Source organism: Dromiciops gliroides, chromosome 4 (genome assembly GCF_019393635.1).
Source record: "Dromiciops gliroides isolate mDroGli1 chromosome 4, mDroGli1.pri, whole genome shotgun sequence".
NCBI classification, from domain to species: Eukaryota; Metazoa; Chordata; class Mammalia; order Microbiotheria; family Microbiotheriidae; genus Dromiciops; species Dromiciops gliroides.
This window is the reverse complement of record NC_057864.1, coordinates 13,859,484-13,879,716: the sequence shown is the minus strand read 5'-3', so window position 1 is coordinate 13,879,716 and position 20,233 is coordinate 13,859,484.

Here is a 20,233-nt window from a genome sequence, read left to right as displayed (position 1 = left end):
GCCCTCGTTTTTTAATAAATCCCTCTCTTACCCAGTGAGCCATCCCTTATCACAAAGAATTTAAAAATTAAATAAAGAGCAAAAAGGGAGTTTCATCAAAATGGACCAAGATACCGAGTCTGACACACCCAGAATCCCACACCTGGCAAAGCAGGGAAGAGGGTGCTTTGTCTGATCTCCTTTAAGGAGCAAGACTGGGTTACCATAATTATTCGGCATGGGTGATTCAAAACAAAACAAAACAAAAACAAAAACGAGGAAGGGCTTCAGTATCTTAGATGAGGCCCTGCAGAGGACTTTTGGATGAGCCAGAACAAACAGGATGCTGATGGAGAGATGACCCACATGGCTCATTTCTTAGTCTATGGTAGTTTGGGGACTTCAGTGGCCTCTGCAGGAGAGTCAGACTGACTAAGTGATGCTAAAAGTGGGAAGCCTTTCTTTGGTACATTTGAATTCATACAGAGGGAGGCTTGAAGCTCAAGGCAACAGCTCTCAGGGGAGCAATTATGGGCAGATACAATTGGAGTGGTCATCACCTGAGCTTCTGGGTAGGGCAGAAGGAAGTTGGGGTCCTCGTTTAGAGAGTCTGCCCCTCAGCCTAGGGGCATTCGGCTGTGCCTCTCTAGTCCCTGAGCCCTCCTCATTGTTTTCTTTTCTGGAATCTTCTTTGCTTAGTAGCTTCCATGCCCTGGTGCCTTCTTTCATGTAAAAAAAAATGCAAAACCAATTGCGGGTAAATGAGTGAGACTTGACTTGGTTCCATACTAGCAAACCCCAGCCTTGTCCTGCCTCAATAGCACTCCAGTGTTTGGCCTCTCTTAGGTTACCCTGGTGTGAGCTGTCCTAGCATGGGTGTGGTGTTGTCCACTGTCCCAGTTTCCAGAAGGTGTCACTTCCCAGCCGCATCAAGGAAGGTTGGCCTAGGGCCCTGGTGACAATCAGGAGAGGTCGGGGAATATGTAAAGTTGAGATAGCTCGATGTGATTGTACAATCACAAGTTTAGAGTAGGAAAGAACCTTAGAGGTCACCCAGTCCCCCCATTTTGTAGAGGAAAAGTGAAAGTGAACAAAGTGAAAAGCTCAGAGAGGTGATTTATCCAGGGCCATACAGGCAGCAAATGTGGAGTCAGGATTCGAACCTACATCCTCTGACTCCAAATCCAGTGATTTCTCCAGTGAACCACATTGCCTCTTGAAGAAGACATCAGCTGCTGCCACCCTTTCCAAACAAACAAACAAAAACAGAGATTTTCCTGAACTACCTCAAATGGGTCATATATTGGAAAGCACACAGGATGTCTCAAGCATCATTTTAGACAAGTCAAGGCAGGACATACCTATTTAGAAATGTCATGAGCAGGAGTGGCCTGGAGGCAAGACAGGTTGTAGCTGGGTGGCTGCAGAGAGGTAAGCAATGGAAGCAATTGATCCTGAGCACAGACTTGACTCTGAAGTCCTTGGCCCTGAGACCAGCTGGCCACAGGGTGAGACAGAAGCCATGTTGTCAGCCCCTGTCGGAGCAGCGGACCTTGGGAGGGTCTCGTTTCCCATACTAATCTGGGAGAGGAGGATGTGGAAGGTCACTGTCTTCATTTACGAATGTGTGCTGAAATGATGTCATTGCCTTAGTAGTAGAAATAATAATAGCTAACATTGATATAGCACTTTAAAATTTGTAAAGTTATATATATATATATGCATGCGTGTGTGTGTGTGTGTGTGTGTGTGTGTGTAAACACAATCCCAGCCCTCAAGAAGACAACACACACAAGGAATCCTGGTGATGCCAAAGTCTCTGGAGAAAGCTAGGGTAACCTGGCAGCCCTGTTCAATACCATTCAAGAGGGTCATGATGGGAAAAGCCTTCGACTTGTCCTTAGAAACCAGGGTTTGAATCTCAGCCTGGCTGTCCCCTACCTATGTGACCTTGGGTAGACTGTGCCATTTCCCCATGCCTAGAGTTCCTCATCTATGAAATGGACAACATCATATATTCAGTGTCTGGCTCTGCTGGGGTTGTCACAAGAATGAGATAAGATTGGAAGAGTTAGAGATAGAAATACCCTGGGGGGGACCATTTATTCCCCCCACACACATTTGAGAGTTGCAAAGTTGAGCTGCCAGTGCCTTGCCCAAGGTCACAGAAGTAGTGGTCATACACGACCTTTATAGAGCACTTCATATAGCTTATCTCATTTGAGCCTCCCAACATCCCAAAGACATAGAGACTTGGGAAAAGAATAAGTATTTTATATAGCACCTACTAAGTGCCAGGCATTGTGCTAAGTGCTTTACAAATATTATCTCAGTTCATCCTCACAGCCCTGCAAAACAGGTACTGTTATTCCCATTTTATTCTTGAGGAAACTGAGGCAAAGGTAAAGTGACTTGCCCAGGGTCACACAGCTAGTAGGTCTTAGGCTACATTTGAACTCAGGTCTTCCACCAGATTCTAGGATTAGCACTCTATCCACTGTGCCACCTACCATGAGGATCATACTCATTTTTAATTCGAGGAAATTGAGGCTTTGAGAGATTAGTTTGCTGCTGGTGTCAGTGGTCGGATTTGAACGCATCTTGCTGCCTCCAAGTCCAGTGCATTATCCATGGTGTCGGGCTGTCCAAAAGTCCCATGACATTGTCTCATGAGGATACAGTCAGGTTTGACAGCAGCGAGAACAACCGGGGCTAATGTGGTTGTTGTGACTCCGAGGTTACCATGGCTTGGGAGGGGACAGCCATGAAAGACCAGAGCAGGTCTGGCTTTAGCTCAGTGCTTCTCATCCAAGTCCAATAGCAGCCCTACCTGAATGTATTGCGGTTTCCTGGCTTGGAAAAGGTTCAGTGCAGTGGTCTCTCTCCATTGTCAAAAAGCAAAGCAGTTGGAAACAGGAAAACAATAGGCACGGTGATTACAACAATCCAAATGAAAAGAGCCCCTCAAAGTGAAAAGGTGGGAGGCCATCTGTGTGGAATGTACTTGTACTCTGTTCAAGGTCAAACTCAGTTGATCATAGAATCAGAGACCTATAGTCACAAGGGGTCTAGATTCTGGTTAGGCTTCTCCCCCTCCCCCTCCCCCTCCCCCTCCTCCTCCTTCTCCTCCCTCTCCTTGTCTCTGTTATAACAGATAGCTGGCTACTTAGGGAACAAAAAGGGATATATTTGAAGCGGGATATGATATAAAAACCAAAAAATTCAATAATATTTTTAAAGGAAAAAGTTCAGAGTAAAATAATCCCGATAACCACTCCCATTTGTGTATTTCTCATGACAGGTCTGTAAGACAATTTGAACAGATACTATTAGTTCTATCTTATGAAAGAGGAAAATGAACCTCAGAGTCTGGTGGGGCAAGCTAACATTGACTATATAAGGAAAAGAAGGAATCAGTCCATGTGTGCTTTTCTTTTTAGCCATTTTTATTATAAATCATCTTCATCTCCATCATCAGAGTTAGCATTAATACAGTGCCTATTATGTGCCAGTCACTGTGCTGAACATTTTACAAATATGATCTCATTTGATCCTCACAGCAACCCTGGGAGGTAGGTGCAATTATTGTCCCTACTTTACAGTTGAGGAAACTGAGGCAGATAGCTGTTAAGTGACTTGCCAGGGTCACACAGCTACTCATTATCATGCAGGAATCAGTCAATGAAACAAAAAGACCAATGTAAAGAGGCATAGGGGAGATAGTTCCTTATCATGAAAAGACCTCTGGATTTGAAATAAGAAAGCTGACTCTCTGATAGCTATTAAGTTACAAAAATAGCTACTTGCTCGAGTGGATAGAGTGCTAGAAAACCTGAATTCAAATCCTCCCTCAGATATGTATGAATTGTGTGACCCTCAGCAACTTACTTAGCCTCTCTCAGTCTCAGTTTCCTTGTCTGTAAAATATGACAATAATAGCACCTATCTCACAAGACGGTTGATTAAATGAAATAACATACATAAATGGCTTGTAACTTTATGTCATTGTCATTGTCGTCCTCAGCATAGACATCGTCCTCACCACCATCACCATAATCATGACTACCCCTGCCCCCATCATCATTTGCCAGGATGTGTGTTAGGCACTGAAGACACAAAGAAAAATATGAAAACATCCCTCTTCTGGAGGAACCTATATAAAATATGATTGTATTCTCTCTCTATGTAATATCCTTCTATCGGTACATTATAGTCTATATTAGCCCCTTATCTCCTTTGGCCCTGGGTATTGTGTGGAGTGAGGACTGCAGGTATCATCATTTCACTATTCTGGAAAAGGAGGCCCAGAGAAATGAAGAGACTTGCCCAAGGTCACAGGGCTAGTGATAGAGCTGCCTGCTCATTCTTCCCTCTTCCCGTGTTCTTTTCCTTGGTACCAAGCTTCCTCTCTTTCCAGAGATGGCATTAGAATGGTTACTATGAAGCCAAATGTTAGTTCCTAATATGTGAGTCTCGTTTGTTCTGGTTGCATTCGTATTGTGCATTATTGGAGGTTTTTGTGGCTCCACATAATGAGGACCAATGAAAAGGAATCAGTGGAGCTCACACATAAGGACCCTCCAGGAAGGTGTTTCCTTCTTTTTATAGAGCGTATTAGATCCTGAGGAACACTAGCTGAGGAGCGGAGCTGCCTAATGATGCCTCATTTCAAAATCTATTAACTTTTACAGGAATGTCTGATTGAATTACTAGCTCTGGTAATGAGGCTTCACCTCAGGGGATTTAGCATAATGCATGAATAATTAAAGCATTTCAGCAGGATGAGTTTATCATTCTCAAAGCGCTTTAGATAGACATTAACTAAACTGGTCCTGGAGAGATAAGGTTGCCCTGGGGATGGATGCAAGTACAGGACTTTGTCCTGGCCCCAGTTGAATGTTAGCTTCAATAAAGCAAGCAATGCCTTTGTTTTTGGTTTTTGTATCCCTGACTCTCAGTTCTATGTGGCACATAACAGATACTCATTAAATGCTTCTCTATATGATTAGTTCACTCCCACTTCTACTTCTCACCAACTTTCTGTGACACCGTGGGCAAGTCATTTCTCCCCTGACAGCCTCTCTTTCCTCACCAGTAAAATGAGCATAATACCTGTAAAACACTTACAGTGTGAGTGTGTATGGCAAAAAGTCTTTGTAAACCTTCTCGCATAATATTAATTTTCGTTATTATCATTACTTAATCTCCCAGGGCCTCTATTTCTTCTTGGGTAAAAGAAAGGGGAAGAGAATAAGCATTTCTATATCACCTAATATGTGCCAGGAACTGTGCTAAGTGCTCTATAAATATTATCTCTTGATCCTAACAACATTGCAAGTTAGGTGCTGTTATTATCTGTTTTACAGATAAGAAAACTGAGGCAAACAGAGGTGAAGTGACTTGGCCAAAGTCCCACAGCTAGTGTCTAAGGCTGTATTTAAACTCAGGTCTTCCTGACTCCAGACCCAGTGCTCTATCTATTGCTATGATTTAGCTACCTCAGGAAATAGGATTAGAGAAACAGGAGAGAATGAGATAAGAAAAATGTTGTCTAGCTCTATCTACCATTCTCAATGATTTGTAACCTCATGGCATCTGTGTCAATACAAAATTAAAATACAACAGACATTTATTAAGCACTTAGTATGCACAAAAAGGCACTGGGGAGCAGACAAAAATCGCCAGGAACTTATATTAGAGACAGCTCATCGTCGTGGACGGAGCACTAGACTTGGGGTCAGTAAGATTTGCTTTCAAGTAAGTCCTCAGATTCTTGATGTTTGACAGCTGGGCAGGCCAAGCCTCTGTTTTCCTATCAATAAATGTGGCTAATCATAGCACCTGTCTCATCCTGTTGTTTTGAGGATCAAATGAGCTAATATCAGCAAGAAAATGCTTAGCAAATCTTGTATAAATGTGAGCTACTAGGGGGTACAAAGTGAATCTGTCTAACATTTAAGTACCAGGTGCTGCAATAAGTGCAGGAGATACAAAAAAGGGCAAAAGACAGTTCTGGCTCACAAAGAGCTCACGGCCTAAGGGGGGGAGGGTAAAAATAACATGCAAACAGTTATTTATAAATAGTATATATTCAGGGTAAATTGGGGGTAGTCTCTGAGGGAAGAAGGCTTCATTTAGAAAGTGAGGATTTTGCTAAGAAGCCAGGTAAGACAAGAGGCAGTGATGAAAACTGAACGTCCCAGGCACCCAACAGCCAGGGAAAACAATCAGATTTGGGAGAGGGAGTGTCTTGTAGGAGGAAAAGCAAGGATGCCAGGTCACTGGTTCACAGAATATGTGGAGGGGAAGAAGTTGTAAAAAGACTGGAAAGGTGGGAAGTGGACAAGTTGGGAAGGGCTTTAAAATCCAAGCAGAGGATATTATCATTGGTCTTGGAATGAATGAATGGATGGAGGGGTCATGTGAGGACATGGTCAGACCTGTGCTTTAGGAAGATCAATAGCACAGACAAATGGAGTGGAGACCAACCAGCTCTCAGTAGTCACTGACTAACCATGTGACATCAAGTTGGGAGACCAACAGCAGGCTATCAAAATAGTCCAAGCAGGAGGTTGTGAGGACCTTCATGAGTTTGTTGGCAGGTTCAGAGGAGAGAAGGGAGAGATATTAGGAAGGTGATAGCCTTTGACAACCTGATCAGATATGGAAGATGAGAGACAGTGAGGAGTTGAAGATGACTGAACACGTCAAGCCCAGGTGACTGGGAAGATGGTGATACTCTTCACAATAATAGGGAAGTTGGGAAGAAAGAAGGATTTGAGGGAAAAGATAATGAGCCCAGTTTGGGGCATGTTAAGTTTAAGATATCTATGGAGATATCCAATATGCAGTTGGAGGTATGGACCAGAGATTAAGAAAAAGGTGAGGGCTGCACAAATAGATAATATTTGAATCTATGTACACAGATAAATATAAGACAAGGTAGGATATGATGGAGACAAAGGAAAGATCCCCACTATATTTCCCTCACTTTACAAATGGTTAATTGACAAGAATGTAAGTTCCCTGGGGTCAGGAATTATCTTTATCATCATATCCCTAGCTCCTAACAGCATCTCACACGTAGTCATTCAATCAATAAACACGCCTACTATGTGCCAAGCATTGTGTAAATCACTGAGTGTTCAATATTTGCTGCTGAATTGAATTGAAATAAAAATGCTAAATTATGTCATCTGAGACCAAAAAGCAAAATACATATTGGAGCTAGAGTTAGAATGTGCATCTTTCCCAAATTTCATTCTCCATCCAGGTTTATAGAGCAATGATTTCCAAGAAATGCCAGGGTGATCTCAATTCCTGTAGCCCTTACTGGTGGTTTAAAAAAATCAACAAATATGTGATAGGACCTTTGGGAGAAGCTCAAAGAAGCCTAATGGGGCCCTTGACCTCAAGGAGTCCATAAACTAGTTGGGGAGATAAGACTACAGGCATAAAAAACAGGTCACCAGAAGGGTATTACACAACGCATTAGCCTTTAAAGCACTGTCCTGGCTCCCACTGCACTTCCCAATTTTATTTCAAATTATTCACTTTCCTTCATTATGTTCTCCAATCAATATGGCTGACTTGCTCACTAATATTCATCTTCCATCTTTGCCTCTGGGCAGGCTGAGCTCCAAGTCTGGAATCCACTGCCTTAGTGGCTCTGACCCCTTAGAATCCCTAATTCCACTTTGTTTTGTTTTCACTGAAGTACTTTAAACTAAAGTCGGTTATCCAAATTTCTTGAGAATGTCATGACTACTGAAGCTGTGGGGTAGTGGGGTGAGATGTTGGCCTTGAAATCAGGATTACAGAATCATTGATTTAGAACTAAGAAAGTCCTTGGGGACCAGCCCAATCCTCTCTTTTTCTTCAGATGAAGAAAATGACTCTGCATGAGATGAGATGATATCGACTCAGAACTAGAGCTACAAATTCCTCAGAGGCCATCGATGGATAGTGCTGCCAAACAGATAAAAAAATAATAATAATCGTTTGGATTAAGTCTAGAAGCTCCAGGGGCTCCTATTGTCGTCTTGGATAAAGTGCATCTTCCTTTGTTTGGCATTTAAAGTCCTTTGTAACTTTGCCTCAGTCTGCCTTTCTGGGCTTAGTCAATTGATAAACATTTATTAAGCCTGCTATGTTAACCTACTAATAAGTTCCTACTATGTGCCAAGCACTGTGCTAAGCATTAGGGATACAAATAAAGAAGGAAAAACAATTCCCTGTACAAACTGCTCTCCTCCTCGACTCTTCCTCACCCCTTCACCCTGTTTTAGCCAAACAAGCCTACTTATTCCTAGTTCCCAATACTTTGGATTGATTTTGTTTATATTTTGCATTTCCTAATCTGTGCAAACATCCTTTCATGCCCCTCCCCACTACAAGTTATTTGAAGACAGGAACGGCTTTTGATTTTGTCTGTGTACTCTCCACTCCTCACACAGGGACCTGGTATACAGAAAGCATTTAATCTCCTTGTATATTTCTTATATGTGCAGAATTGTTTGTATGTTGGTTTTTTTATTTGTTTGTTTTTTTAATGTGAGCTCCTCAAGGGCAGAGAGTTTTTGCCTTTCTTTGTATCCCTTGGGCTTAGCACAATGCTTGACATATAATAAGCACCTAACAGATGCTTACTGATTGACTTATTAATTATAAAATGCTCAGCATAGTGTGAAGTATAGAGCAAGCTCTATATAAATGTTAGGTATTATTATTATTATTATTTACTAATATTTTCTCATTTGATCCTAACAATAACCCTGTTGTGCTATTATGATGCCCATTTTTCAGATGAGGAAACTAAGGTAGACAACAGTTAAGTGACTTGCCCAGGTGGTACCATGTTATCAGGAAGACCTGAGTTCAAATCCAGCCTCAGATAGTTAGTAGCTGTGTGATCCTGGGCAAGTCACTTAACCCTATTTGCCTCACTTTCTTCATCTGTAAAATGAACTGAAGAAGGAAACAGCAAACCACACCAGTATCTCTGCCACAAAAACCCCAAATGGAGTCATGAAGAGGCAGACATGACTGAAAACAAGTAAACAACAACACAGCCAGTGTCTGAGGTTAGATTTGATTTCAAGTCTTTCTGACTCCAAGTTCAATATTCTATTGATTGTCCTCAGATTTAATTAGTTAATTAATTAATTTGCCAGAAGTGGTTACCTTGGGCAGAAGATAAAGAGAGGTAGCTTTCAGCTTGTTGTCAAGAACAGTTCATTAACAGCTAAGGCTATCCCCAAACGGAGTGTGCTGCTGTGGGAAGCCATGGATTCTCTCTCAGTAAAGGAATGAGGATGACTTCTCCCAGACATCCTGGTGACTCATTCAGGTTGGACTAAATGACCTTTGAGGGCTCATTTGACTCTATAGTTCTATGACTCCATGAAATGGGAATGTGTCCAGCACCAATTCTTTTAATATGACCTCTGATTCTTACTACCTTTGTGACCCATGACAAGTCACCTAACCTCAATGGGACTCAGTTTCCTCATATGTAAAATTAGGTGGTTGGGTTTAATTGTCTTCTGAGGTCCCTTCCAATGCTAGGTCTATGATTTTAGACTCATTGAGAGTTCATTAGAAACTCTTTTTCCCTTCTGGAAAGTAAAATTGAGTGGATAGCATGAAAATTCATAGAATCATTCATTTAGACAAGGGCCCTAGAGGTCACTGAGTCAGATCACCTCATTTTATACATGAGGAAACTGAGGCCAAGAGAGGGTAAGAGGCTTGCCTGGCATCACATAATTACTGCCTAAAGCAGAATTTGAACCCAAACCTTCCTGACTCCTCCATGCCATGCCTCTTTTTTCTTTTGAAGTTATAAACCTCTCATTTATGTTAGAAGCAGAACTTAAAGGGCATCTAGAATAAAATACCTGGTTAAAATATTGTTATGGTACAAAGGTACCATTAACTATTGCGCTAGTAGATGAACCACTAATATATCATCATTTCAATGTTGAGCCATCCTTGGAAAAAGAAGTAGATTTTAGTCTTTTTCAGAGACTCTTTCCCTACTGACCTCCAGCTTTCCTGAAACCAAGGGTTTATAACTAATTTTTGTGCAATGGGTGCTTTTGGTTAGCTGGTGAAACCTATGGACCCCTACCCAGATAAACTTTTTAAAAGCTCATAATTGACCCAATTTCACAACCCACTGAAATTTCCTTGACTTTGTTATAATCTCATCCTGCTAAAATGGTAGCTGATGAGACAGGGATTTGAGGGTTATCTGCTTCCAAGCCCCTGTCTCTATATTTCCCCTACTTCCCCCACCAGCCCCAAATCACACCAGCTAGATCAGATTCTAGATTAGAGGTAAATCGATATTGGGGAGGATTCCTAGGTAGCTCTCTTGCAGATCTATGATTCTGTGGCTAGGTAAAGGGTCAAGGGATAGTTTGAAGAATAAGGGGCAATGAAGGTGCTGAATACCCAAGAAAGGGGCACTGAGAACCACCTGAACCACCTCTTTCTGGCTCACAGTTTTACTGGCTGCCGATCAGGAGAGATAGCCAAATGAAACCCAAAGCACCCATGTACCTGCATGTTGGGTGCTATTGGGTAATCCCACTGAGACTTGTTCATTCATCATTTCTAGGGAAAGCTCTGGCTGGGTGATTCACGGGTGGAGTCCACAGCAGTAACAGCCCTCTGCCACACAGGGATCTCAGACAGGGAGGGGCTCATTGGACACAAATTCTCTCCCTGCTTCAGAGATTTAGGTTAAACCATCAACAGCGACAAGCCCTGCCAAAGACAATTAGAGTTGTTAAGTAGAAGATGGATTCACTGGCACAGGTGCTCAGCAGGGAATAAGCTTTTCAGCAAGTGCTGACACACTAGTAACAATTCAGTTGAATGCAACTCAACACACTTACTGAACATTTATTGGGGGCCAAGTTCTGTTTTAGGAGCCAGAGATTCAAAGACAAAACCAACCTGTCCTCAAAGAGCTCACATTCTAGAAAGGCAGGGTAGCTTAATGGATAGAAATCTAGACCAGGAATGAGAAAAACCTCCATTCAAATCTCATCTTGGTCACTTGTTAATTGTGTGACTGGGCACTCAACATTTCTGAATCTATTTTCTCCTTATAAGGTGGTGGGCAGGGGGAGGTGGGGATAATAACAGCACCTGAGATCATTTCTCTTTCTCTCAAAGTCTCTTCTGAACTTCCCTATTATTGGTGAAGGCATCACCAGCCTTTCAGATACTCAGCCTTGGTGTCATCCTCAGCTCTTCACTCTCACCTATTCCACATATTTAATAAGTTCTCAAATCTTGTCATTTCTGTCCCCAGCATAGCTCTCATGTATGTCCCTTCATGAGCAGCACAATAATTCACAACTTCATCACCTCTAGCCTTGACTCTCCCTGACTTAAGACTCCCTCCACCTCAGTCTATCTTCCACACACCTGCCAAAGTCATTCTTCTAAAGCATGGGGCTGATTGTGTCACTCCTTAATAGAATCCACTGGTTCCTGATTGTCCCTAGGAACATATATAAGTTCCTTGGTTTGGCATTTAAAGATTTTCCTAAGTCAAAGCTACAAGCATTTATTAAGCACTTACTTTGTATATACCAGGCCTCTTCTTGTTGTTCCTTCATTCTCCAAGAGGACCAAGACAACAGGGTGATGTCTCATGACTTGCAGTGAATTGGATTTAAGTGAGGGAGGGTTGTGCAAGCACTGTGCTAAGAGCCAGGGTTACAAATAAAGGCTAAAACAGCCTCTGCCTTCAAAGAGCTCAGAGTCAAATAGGGGAGAGAACATGCAAATGTTGGCTTTTAAAAAGCAAATTAACCAATTCTTAAATTGAGTCAAGGCAGAAAGCAGCTCTAAACAATGTGACCTATGGCAGCAAAGAAGAGAGCCAACTAAGAATCAAAATATTTTGGTTTTTCTTTGTTTTTAAATTAATTTTTTCCAACCAGTCAGCCAATAAACATTTAAGAACCTACCATGTGCCAAATGCTGTGCTAAGTACTCAAGATACAAAGATGGTCCCAGCTCTCAAGGAGCTTAGTCTAATGGGGGAGACAACTTGGCAGCAACTATGTAATGGCTAGAATCGATAGCATTTATATAGTATTTTAAGATTTGCAAAGCACTTTATCATTTCATTTCTATCCTCACAAAAATCCTGGGAGGCAGATGCTGTTATTATTTTCATTTTGCACATAGAGAAACTAAAACAGACAGAGGTTATGTGACTTGTCCAGGGTCACATAACTAGTAAGTGTCTGAGTTCAGATTTGAACTCAGGACTTCCTGGCTCCAGGTCCAGTGTCCTATCTATCATGCCACCTAACCACCATATACAAACAAGATTTATATAGGATGAATTGTAGATACTCAACAGAGGAAATGATCATGTCTTCTCTCCCTCCCTCTCTCATCTGCCCCTCTCTCATTGAGAAAGTGGATAAAATGAACTTTTACAAACTTGTATAGGTCGAGTAAAACAAATTCTCAAATTGGACATGTCCAATACATGTGTTTATATGTGCACATATAAACACACATATATGCATATATGTGTATGTTTATTTACATGTGTGTATGATATAATTTATTGATCCATCCATCTCTCTATACCTCTATATATTTAAATCCAAGTCTATCATCTCCCTATTCAGAAGGTGAGTCACACATTTCAGTACGAGTCCTTAGGAATTGTCTTGGTCTTTGTGCTAAGTATTTCAAAACCATTTTCTTTATGATATTATTGTTATTGGATAAATTGTTCTCCTGGTTCTGGTGATTTTGCTCTGCATCATACAAGTCTTTCTAAGTTTCTGCAAAATCATTCCTTTTATCACTTCTTATAGCACAATAATATTCTATCATACTCATATAACTTCTTGAGCCATTGCTTCAGTTTCTTATTCTTTTTTTATTTTTCATTTTTTCCCAATTCTTTATCATCATAAAGAGAGCAGCTATAAATATTTTGACATATAGTTCCTTTTCCTCTTTCTTTGATCTCTTTGGGGGTCATAGACCTAGTAACAATATCACTGAGTCAAAGGCTTTGTACAGTTAATAGTTATGGGGGATTAGTTCCAAACTGCTTCACAGAATGGCTAGACCAGTTCCCATTTCTACCAACAATGAATCAGTGTACTTATTTTCCCACAGTCCTTCCAGTATTTGTCATTGGCCATTTTTGTCAACTTTGCTGATTTAATAGGTCTGAAGCAGAAACTCAGGATTTGTTGTTGTTTTTTTTAAATGTCCATTTCTCTAATTATTAGTAATTTGGAGTATTTTTTTCATATGGCTATTGATAGCTTGAATTTCTTCCTCTGGAAACTGATTCTTCAAATCTTTGACAATTTATCAATTGAAGAACAACTCTTATTCTTATAAATTTGAATCAGTTCCCTATATTTCTTATTTTGTTGTTGTTTTTTTGGGGGGTTTTTTTGGTGAGGCAATTGGGGTTAAGTGACTTGCCCAGGGTCACACAGCCAGTGTTAAGTGTCTGAGGCCGAATTCGAACTCAGGTACTCCTGAATCCAGGGCCGGTGCTTTATCCACTGCTCCATCTAGCTGCCCCCACTATATTTCTTAGAAACAAGACCTTTATCAGAGAAATTAACTGCAAAGATTTTCCCCACTTGCTTCTCCTCTAATTTTAGTAATATTGCAAAAACTTTAAAATTTTATAATAATCAAAAATGTCTGTTTTACCTTCTGTGACCCTTTCTATCCCTTGGTTGACTTCTTGAACTCTTCCACTGTCCAGAGGTTTGACAAGCATTTTTTCCATTGTCCTTCTAATTTGTTTATAATTTCACCCTTTATATCTAAGTTATATACTTATGTTGGGCTTGTCCTGTTATATGATATATTGATCTAGACCTCATTTCTGCCAAACTGCCTTCTGAAAGTTTTTGTTATTTATTAAGTTCTTGCCCTAGTAGCAGGGATCTTTGCGTTTATTAAGCACAGGCTACTGTGTTCATTTACCTCTGTATATTGTGTACTTGATCTGTCCCACTGATAAAGCTCTCTATTTCTTTTGAGATACTAAATTGTTTTCATGATTATTATTTTTTATATAGTTTGAGATCTGTTTCTGATAAGTCCCCATCTTCCCACTCTTTTTTCATTAATTCCTTTGAAATTCTTGACCTTTTGTTCCTCCAGATGAATTTTGCTATTTTTTTCCTAGCTCTATAAAGTAATCCTTTGGTAATTTGATTGGTATGGCTTTGAATAAGCAAATTAATTTAGAAAGAGAACACAGCACTCCAGATGAAATCTGATAAGACCAATAAAATGGGACTATCACCCTCCTTTTCCTGGAAGCACACCCCCTTTTAATACGGTATCAGATCACATTAGGGTTTTTTTGGTGGCAACAATCACCCTACTGACTCATATTGAACTTCCAGTCCACTAAAACCCAGAGATCCTCCTCAGAGTAATTGCTGCCTACCTATGCCTCCCTGATCTAGTATTTGTGAAACTGACTTTTTGCACCCAAGTGTAAGACTTTACATCTATCCCTACTGAATTCCATCTTATTAGACCAGGCAAATATGCTAAACCATCAAGATCTTTTTGGATCCTGACTTTGTCTTAGAGATCCCTCCCAGCTTTGCATTATCTGTACACATGAAATATTACATCTGTGCACATATCCAAGTCATTGAGTCATCCAGGTCAAAGATCATGGGAGGATTTACCTAGAGATCTCCTGCTGTGTTTGTCATTAAAAATGTACAACTACTCCAAGTCTGACCAATTCTGCAGCCATCTGATGATATCATCACCTAATCCACAGCTCTCCACTGAGCCACACAAATAATATGAGAGACTTTAACAAAGGCTTGGCTAAAATCGAGGCAAACTTTATCCACAATATTCTGTTCATCTCCTAGTTTAGAAATCCCGGAAGGATGGGCATTAGGGAGCATCATTCTCCTGGCACAACCTGTTCACGACCTGCTGGTTCTTGGTTTTTAAAATAATCTCTTCTAAAAAGTCAAGCTCCCTATAGGCCTATAGTTCTCTTTTCTTATTTGAAATTCTCATCAACATTTGTCCCTCCATCATGTGGTACTTCTTCCATTTTCCACGATCTTTCAAATATCAGAGACAATGGTCATACCTGCTGCCCTTTACAGGCTTTTTGCTCATTTGGGAAGCTCATGGTCTTCTACTTATATTGGGCATCAACTCTTCATTAAGTATTTTCAGTCTGTCAGTCCCAATATAAAGGTAATTTTTTTTCAGAGAAAAAAGAAAGAAAGAAAAGAGATGAGCATTAGGCAATTCTGCCTTCCTTCTGTTGTCAGTCATCATCATCTTATCCACCAAAAACAAAGATCTTATCTGCTCTTTGATCTTCCTTCCCCTTCCCAGCAGAGCTTGCAAAGCTCTTTCTGTACTCCTTATTTCTCCCACCAGTTTCAGCTGGTTCCAAGCTTTAAGCTTCCTGACCATCCTGTGCTCTTATCGTCTTCTGTTACCTGGCCTTATTTCCATCTTCTGTTCCTTTCAGTCCCATCTGTTCTCTTCCATCTTTCATAATTTCTTTTTCAATTATCAGATGATGGCTAAGTTCCTTGTGCACCTATATCAGCCCCTTTGGACAAATACCATTTTTTCCTTATTAGGATTGTCTCCCTTTGTGTCTTTGGAACTTCATTCTTGAGCATCTCCTACCCCTCATGGGCTCACTTTCCCAGAGCACTTTACTCCATGAGATCCTATCTTTCTTTCCTTTGAACTCTTTGAAATCAGTTTTCCCAGAAATCTAGGTTGCACGTTAGACCATGCCCAAATTCCCTCTCTTCTCTAAGAAAGGTCAGGACGGCGTGGTGACTGTCCCTCAATAGTCTCAGAGTTTCCACCCTCAGAGAACAACTAGTTAAGATCTTGTGAGAAAGAAGCAGGTTCAGAATAGGGTTTCCCCTTGTTGCTGCTTCAACCTTCTGAAGGATCAAATTCCCACTAAGGCAAGTCAAGAAGTGACGAGGAGCTCTGCTATTAACAGAGAGAGCTCCAGAAGATTTCTAGATATCTGGAGTTCCCTGCCATATCTTGCCTCAGGGACAGGGCAGGCTTGCAAGCTGTTTCCCAAGCTCCCCATCTCTTTCTTTTTATCTATCTGTGTGTTCTGAAGTAGACACCAACCCCAAATCACTTCTATTTCTCCCTCCATTGACCTTGACTCAGATGTTCTCTGTCATGCCGTTCTACTCTAGTTCCTGGACGTCCTCATGTGGATACACCTTATTTATATATACAAGGCTATTCTTCCAACCACCGAAGTACCTGTTTTGTTTTCACTGAACAAGTTGTGTCCATCTAGAGCTGTGGTGCATGGGCTTTATCCTTCTGAGTCTCAGTAAGGTCTATGCAGTCAAATTTGCCTCCTTGTATAAGGACCCCTAATTCCTCTGGCTTTTGTCTAAAATCCATGAGATTGTGTGCTCCTTATCAGTCCAGTAACATTGCAAAGGAAAACTATGTTGAAAGACTTAAGAACTCTCTGATCAAGGCAATGACCAATCTTAACCCCAGAGAAATGATGAGGAAGCATGCTACCAACTTTCTGAAAGGTGGGTAATGGAATCAAGGGGTAGAATAAGACATATATTTTTGGACATGCCAATGTCCACAAGTGGCTCAATGGATAGAGCTCTAGACTTGAAATAAGAAAGACTAACATTTGAATGGACATATAGTAGTTGCATGACCCTGGTAAAGTCAATTAAACTTTTTCAGCTACAGTTTTCTCATCTGTAAAATGAAGATAATAAATCACCTGCCTCATGGGGGAGAAATGAGGAACAAATGAGATCACATTTAAATGTTTTGCAAACATTAAATAAACCATTATATAAAGACTGTGTTTTTCTTTTTTTATTGGGGGTGGGTGGAAAGTGAAGTTAGCAATAGGGTACCCAAAAAAAGCATAGGAAGAAAAGAGTCATTAGAGCATTTTTAAACTGCACAAACTGAAGAAAGCAGAAGGAAACACAGACAAGTGGGACAGCTTTGAAATCTAGAAGATATCAGAGGAGAACCATTGTATATTAAGAAGGTAGACTGAAGAATCACCTATCCAGTAAAACTAAGTATAAGCCTGTAGTGGAAAAATGGATATTTAATGAAATAGAGGACATTCAAGTATTCTTAATTAAAAGAGCAGAGGTGAATAAAAAAAATTATCTTCAAATGCAAGACTCAACAGAAACATAAAAAGAGAAAAAAAGAAACAAGAAAGAGAAAACATAAGAATTTCAAACATGTTAACATGATATTTGTAACCCTTAAGAATGTTATCACTATAAGGGCAATTAGGAGTATACATAGAGGGTACAAGTGTAAGATGACTATGATGTGGTAATATCTAAAAAAATAAAATTAAGGGGTGAGAAAAAAGATTGCACTAGGAAAAGAGAGAAGGGGGAGATAGAATGGGATAGATTATCTGACACTAAAGAGGCATGATAGAGTTGTTATAATGGAGGGAAAGATGGAGGAGTGGTGGACAATGCTTGAACTTTACTCTCATCAGAATTGGATCAAAGAGAAAAAAACATACACACTCAACAGGATATTTAAATCTGTCTTACACTACACTAGAAAGAAGTAAAAAGAAATAGGGATAAAAGAAAGGGGAGAGAACTGATAGAAGGGAAGGTAGATTGGGGAAAGTGGTGATCAGAAGTTAAACACTTGTGAGGACAGACAGGGTGAAAGATAAGATAGAGAGAATGATAAACAAGGGGAAAATAGGATGGAGGGAAATACACAGTTATCATAAATGTAATTGTGAATGGGATGAACTCACCCATAAAATGGCAGAATGGATTAAAAACCCAAATCCTACAATATATTGTTTATAAGAAACACATTTGAGGCACAGAGACACACAGAGAGTAAAGGTAAAAGGCTGGAATAGAATCTATCATACTTTAGCTAAAATTTTTTTAAAAGTGGTAGCAATCATGATCTCAGACAATGCAAAGGCAAAAATAGAGCTAATTAAATGAGATAAGAAAAAAAACTATATCTTGCTAAAAGGACAATGAAGTTACATCAATACTAAACTTATATTACCAAATGGTATAGCATCATCTAAATTTTTAAAGGGGACGTTAAATGAGTTACAGAATGAAATAGACAATAAAACTATAGTAGTGGGGGACCTCAACTTTCCCCTCTCAGAGCCAGATAAATCTAACCAAAAAATAGACAAGAAAGAAATTAAAGACATGAATAGAATTCTAGGAATTTAGATATGATAGATATCAGGAGAAAAGTGAATGAAAATAGGAAGGAAAACAGCTTTTTCTCAGCAGTACATGGCACCTACACACACACACAAAAAAAACCTGACCATATATTAAGGCATAAAAACCTCACAACTAAATGCAGAAAAGCATAAATAGTAAATACATCAGTTTCAGATCATAATGCAATAAAAATTACATTCAATAAAGGGCAATGGAAAGATAGATTAAAAATTAATTACAAACTAAATATTCTAATTCTAATGAAGTGGATGAGAGAACAAATCATAGAAATAATCAATATTTTCACCAAGAGAATGACAACAATGAGGTAACATACCAAAATTTATGGGAAGCAGCCATTAGGGGAGATTACATATCTCTAAATGCTTACATCAATAAAACAGAGAAAGAACAGACCAATGAGCTGAGCATGAAATGAAAGGGGAAAAAAAAACTAAAAATGTTGGAAGTCCTGAGTATCAAAGGAGAAATTAATAAAACTTAAAGTAAGAAAGCCATTAAACTAGTAAATAAAAGTAGTAATTGATTTTATGAAAACAAAAACAAAAACAAAACACAGAGATGAACCATTGGTTAATTTGATTTCAAAAAGGAAAAGAGAAAACTAAATTAGCAGTATCAAAAATGGAAAAAGTAAATTTACCACAAACGAAGAGGAAATTAAAAAAAAATTATTAGGAACTACTTTCCCAATTACATACCAATAAATCTGACCATCTAAATGAAATAAGTGAATATTAACAAAAATAGAAATTACCCAGATTAACAGAAAAGGAAATAGAATACTTAAATAATCCAGTCTTAGAAAAATAAGTTGAACAAGCCATCAATGAATTCCCTAAGAAAAACTTCCCAGGGCCAGATCTATTCACAAGCAAATTCTACTAAATATTTAAAGAACAATTATTCCCAATGATATATAAACCCTTTGGGGAAAATAGGCAAAAGAGTCCTACAAAATTCCTTTTATGACACAAATAGAGTGCTGATACCTCAACCAGGAAGAGGAAAAAAAAGAAAAAAAACTATAGACTAATTACCCTAATTAATATTGATGCAAAAATAAATAATATAATAACAAGGAGATTGAAGCAATATCTCACAAGGATCATATATTATGACCAGGTGGGATTTATAGAGGTATGCAGGGCTGGTTCAATATTAGGAAAACTATGAGCACAATTGTCCATATCAATAATAAAACCAATAGTAATCACATGATTATCTCAATAGAAGCAGAAAAAACCTTTGACAAAATACAATACCCATTTCTATTCAAAATACTAGACAGCATAGAAATAAGTAGAGCTTACCTTAAAACAATTAATTTTTATCTAAAACCAAGAACAACCATTATATGTAATGGTGATAAACAGGAAACCTTCCCAATTAATGCCCATTATCACCACTATTTTTTAATACCATACTAGAAATTTGGGGGTAGCTAGAGGTGCAATGCATAGAGAGCACTGCCCCTGAAGTTGGGAGAACCTGAGTTCAAATATCACCTCACACACACTAGCTATGTGACCCTGGGCAAGTCACTTAGCTCCAATTACTTTAAACATCCAGTGACCTTCTCCAGTCATCCTGACGTATATCTTGACACTCGACCCAGATGGCTCTGGAGGAGAGAGTGAGGTTGGTAACCTTGAACAGCCCTCCCTCACTTAAATCCAGTTCACTACAAGTCATGACCTCTGTAATGGTCCTATTGGAGAATGAAGGACAAACAGAAGAAAAAGAAATTGAAAGAATTTGAATAGGCAGTGAGGAAACAAAACTGTCACTCTTTGCTGATGATATTGTACACTTAGAGAATCCTACAGAGCCAACTAAAAAACTAGTTGAAATAATTAACAATTTTAGCAAAGTTGCAGGATACAAACTAAATATATAAATCATCAGTATTTCTATGTATTACCAACAAAATCTGGCAGTAA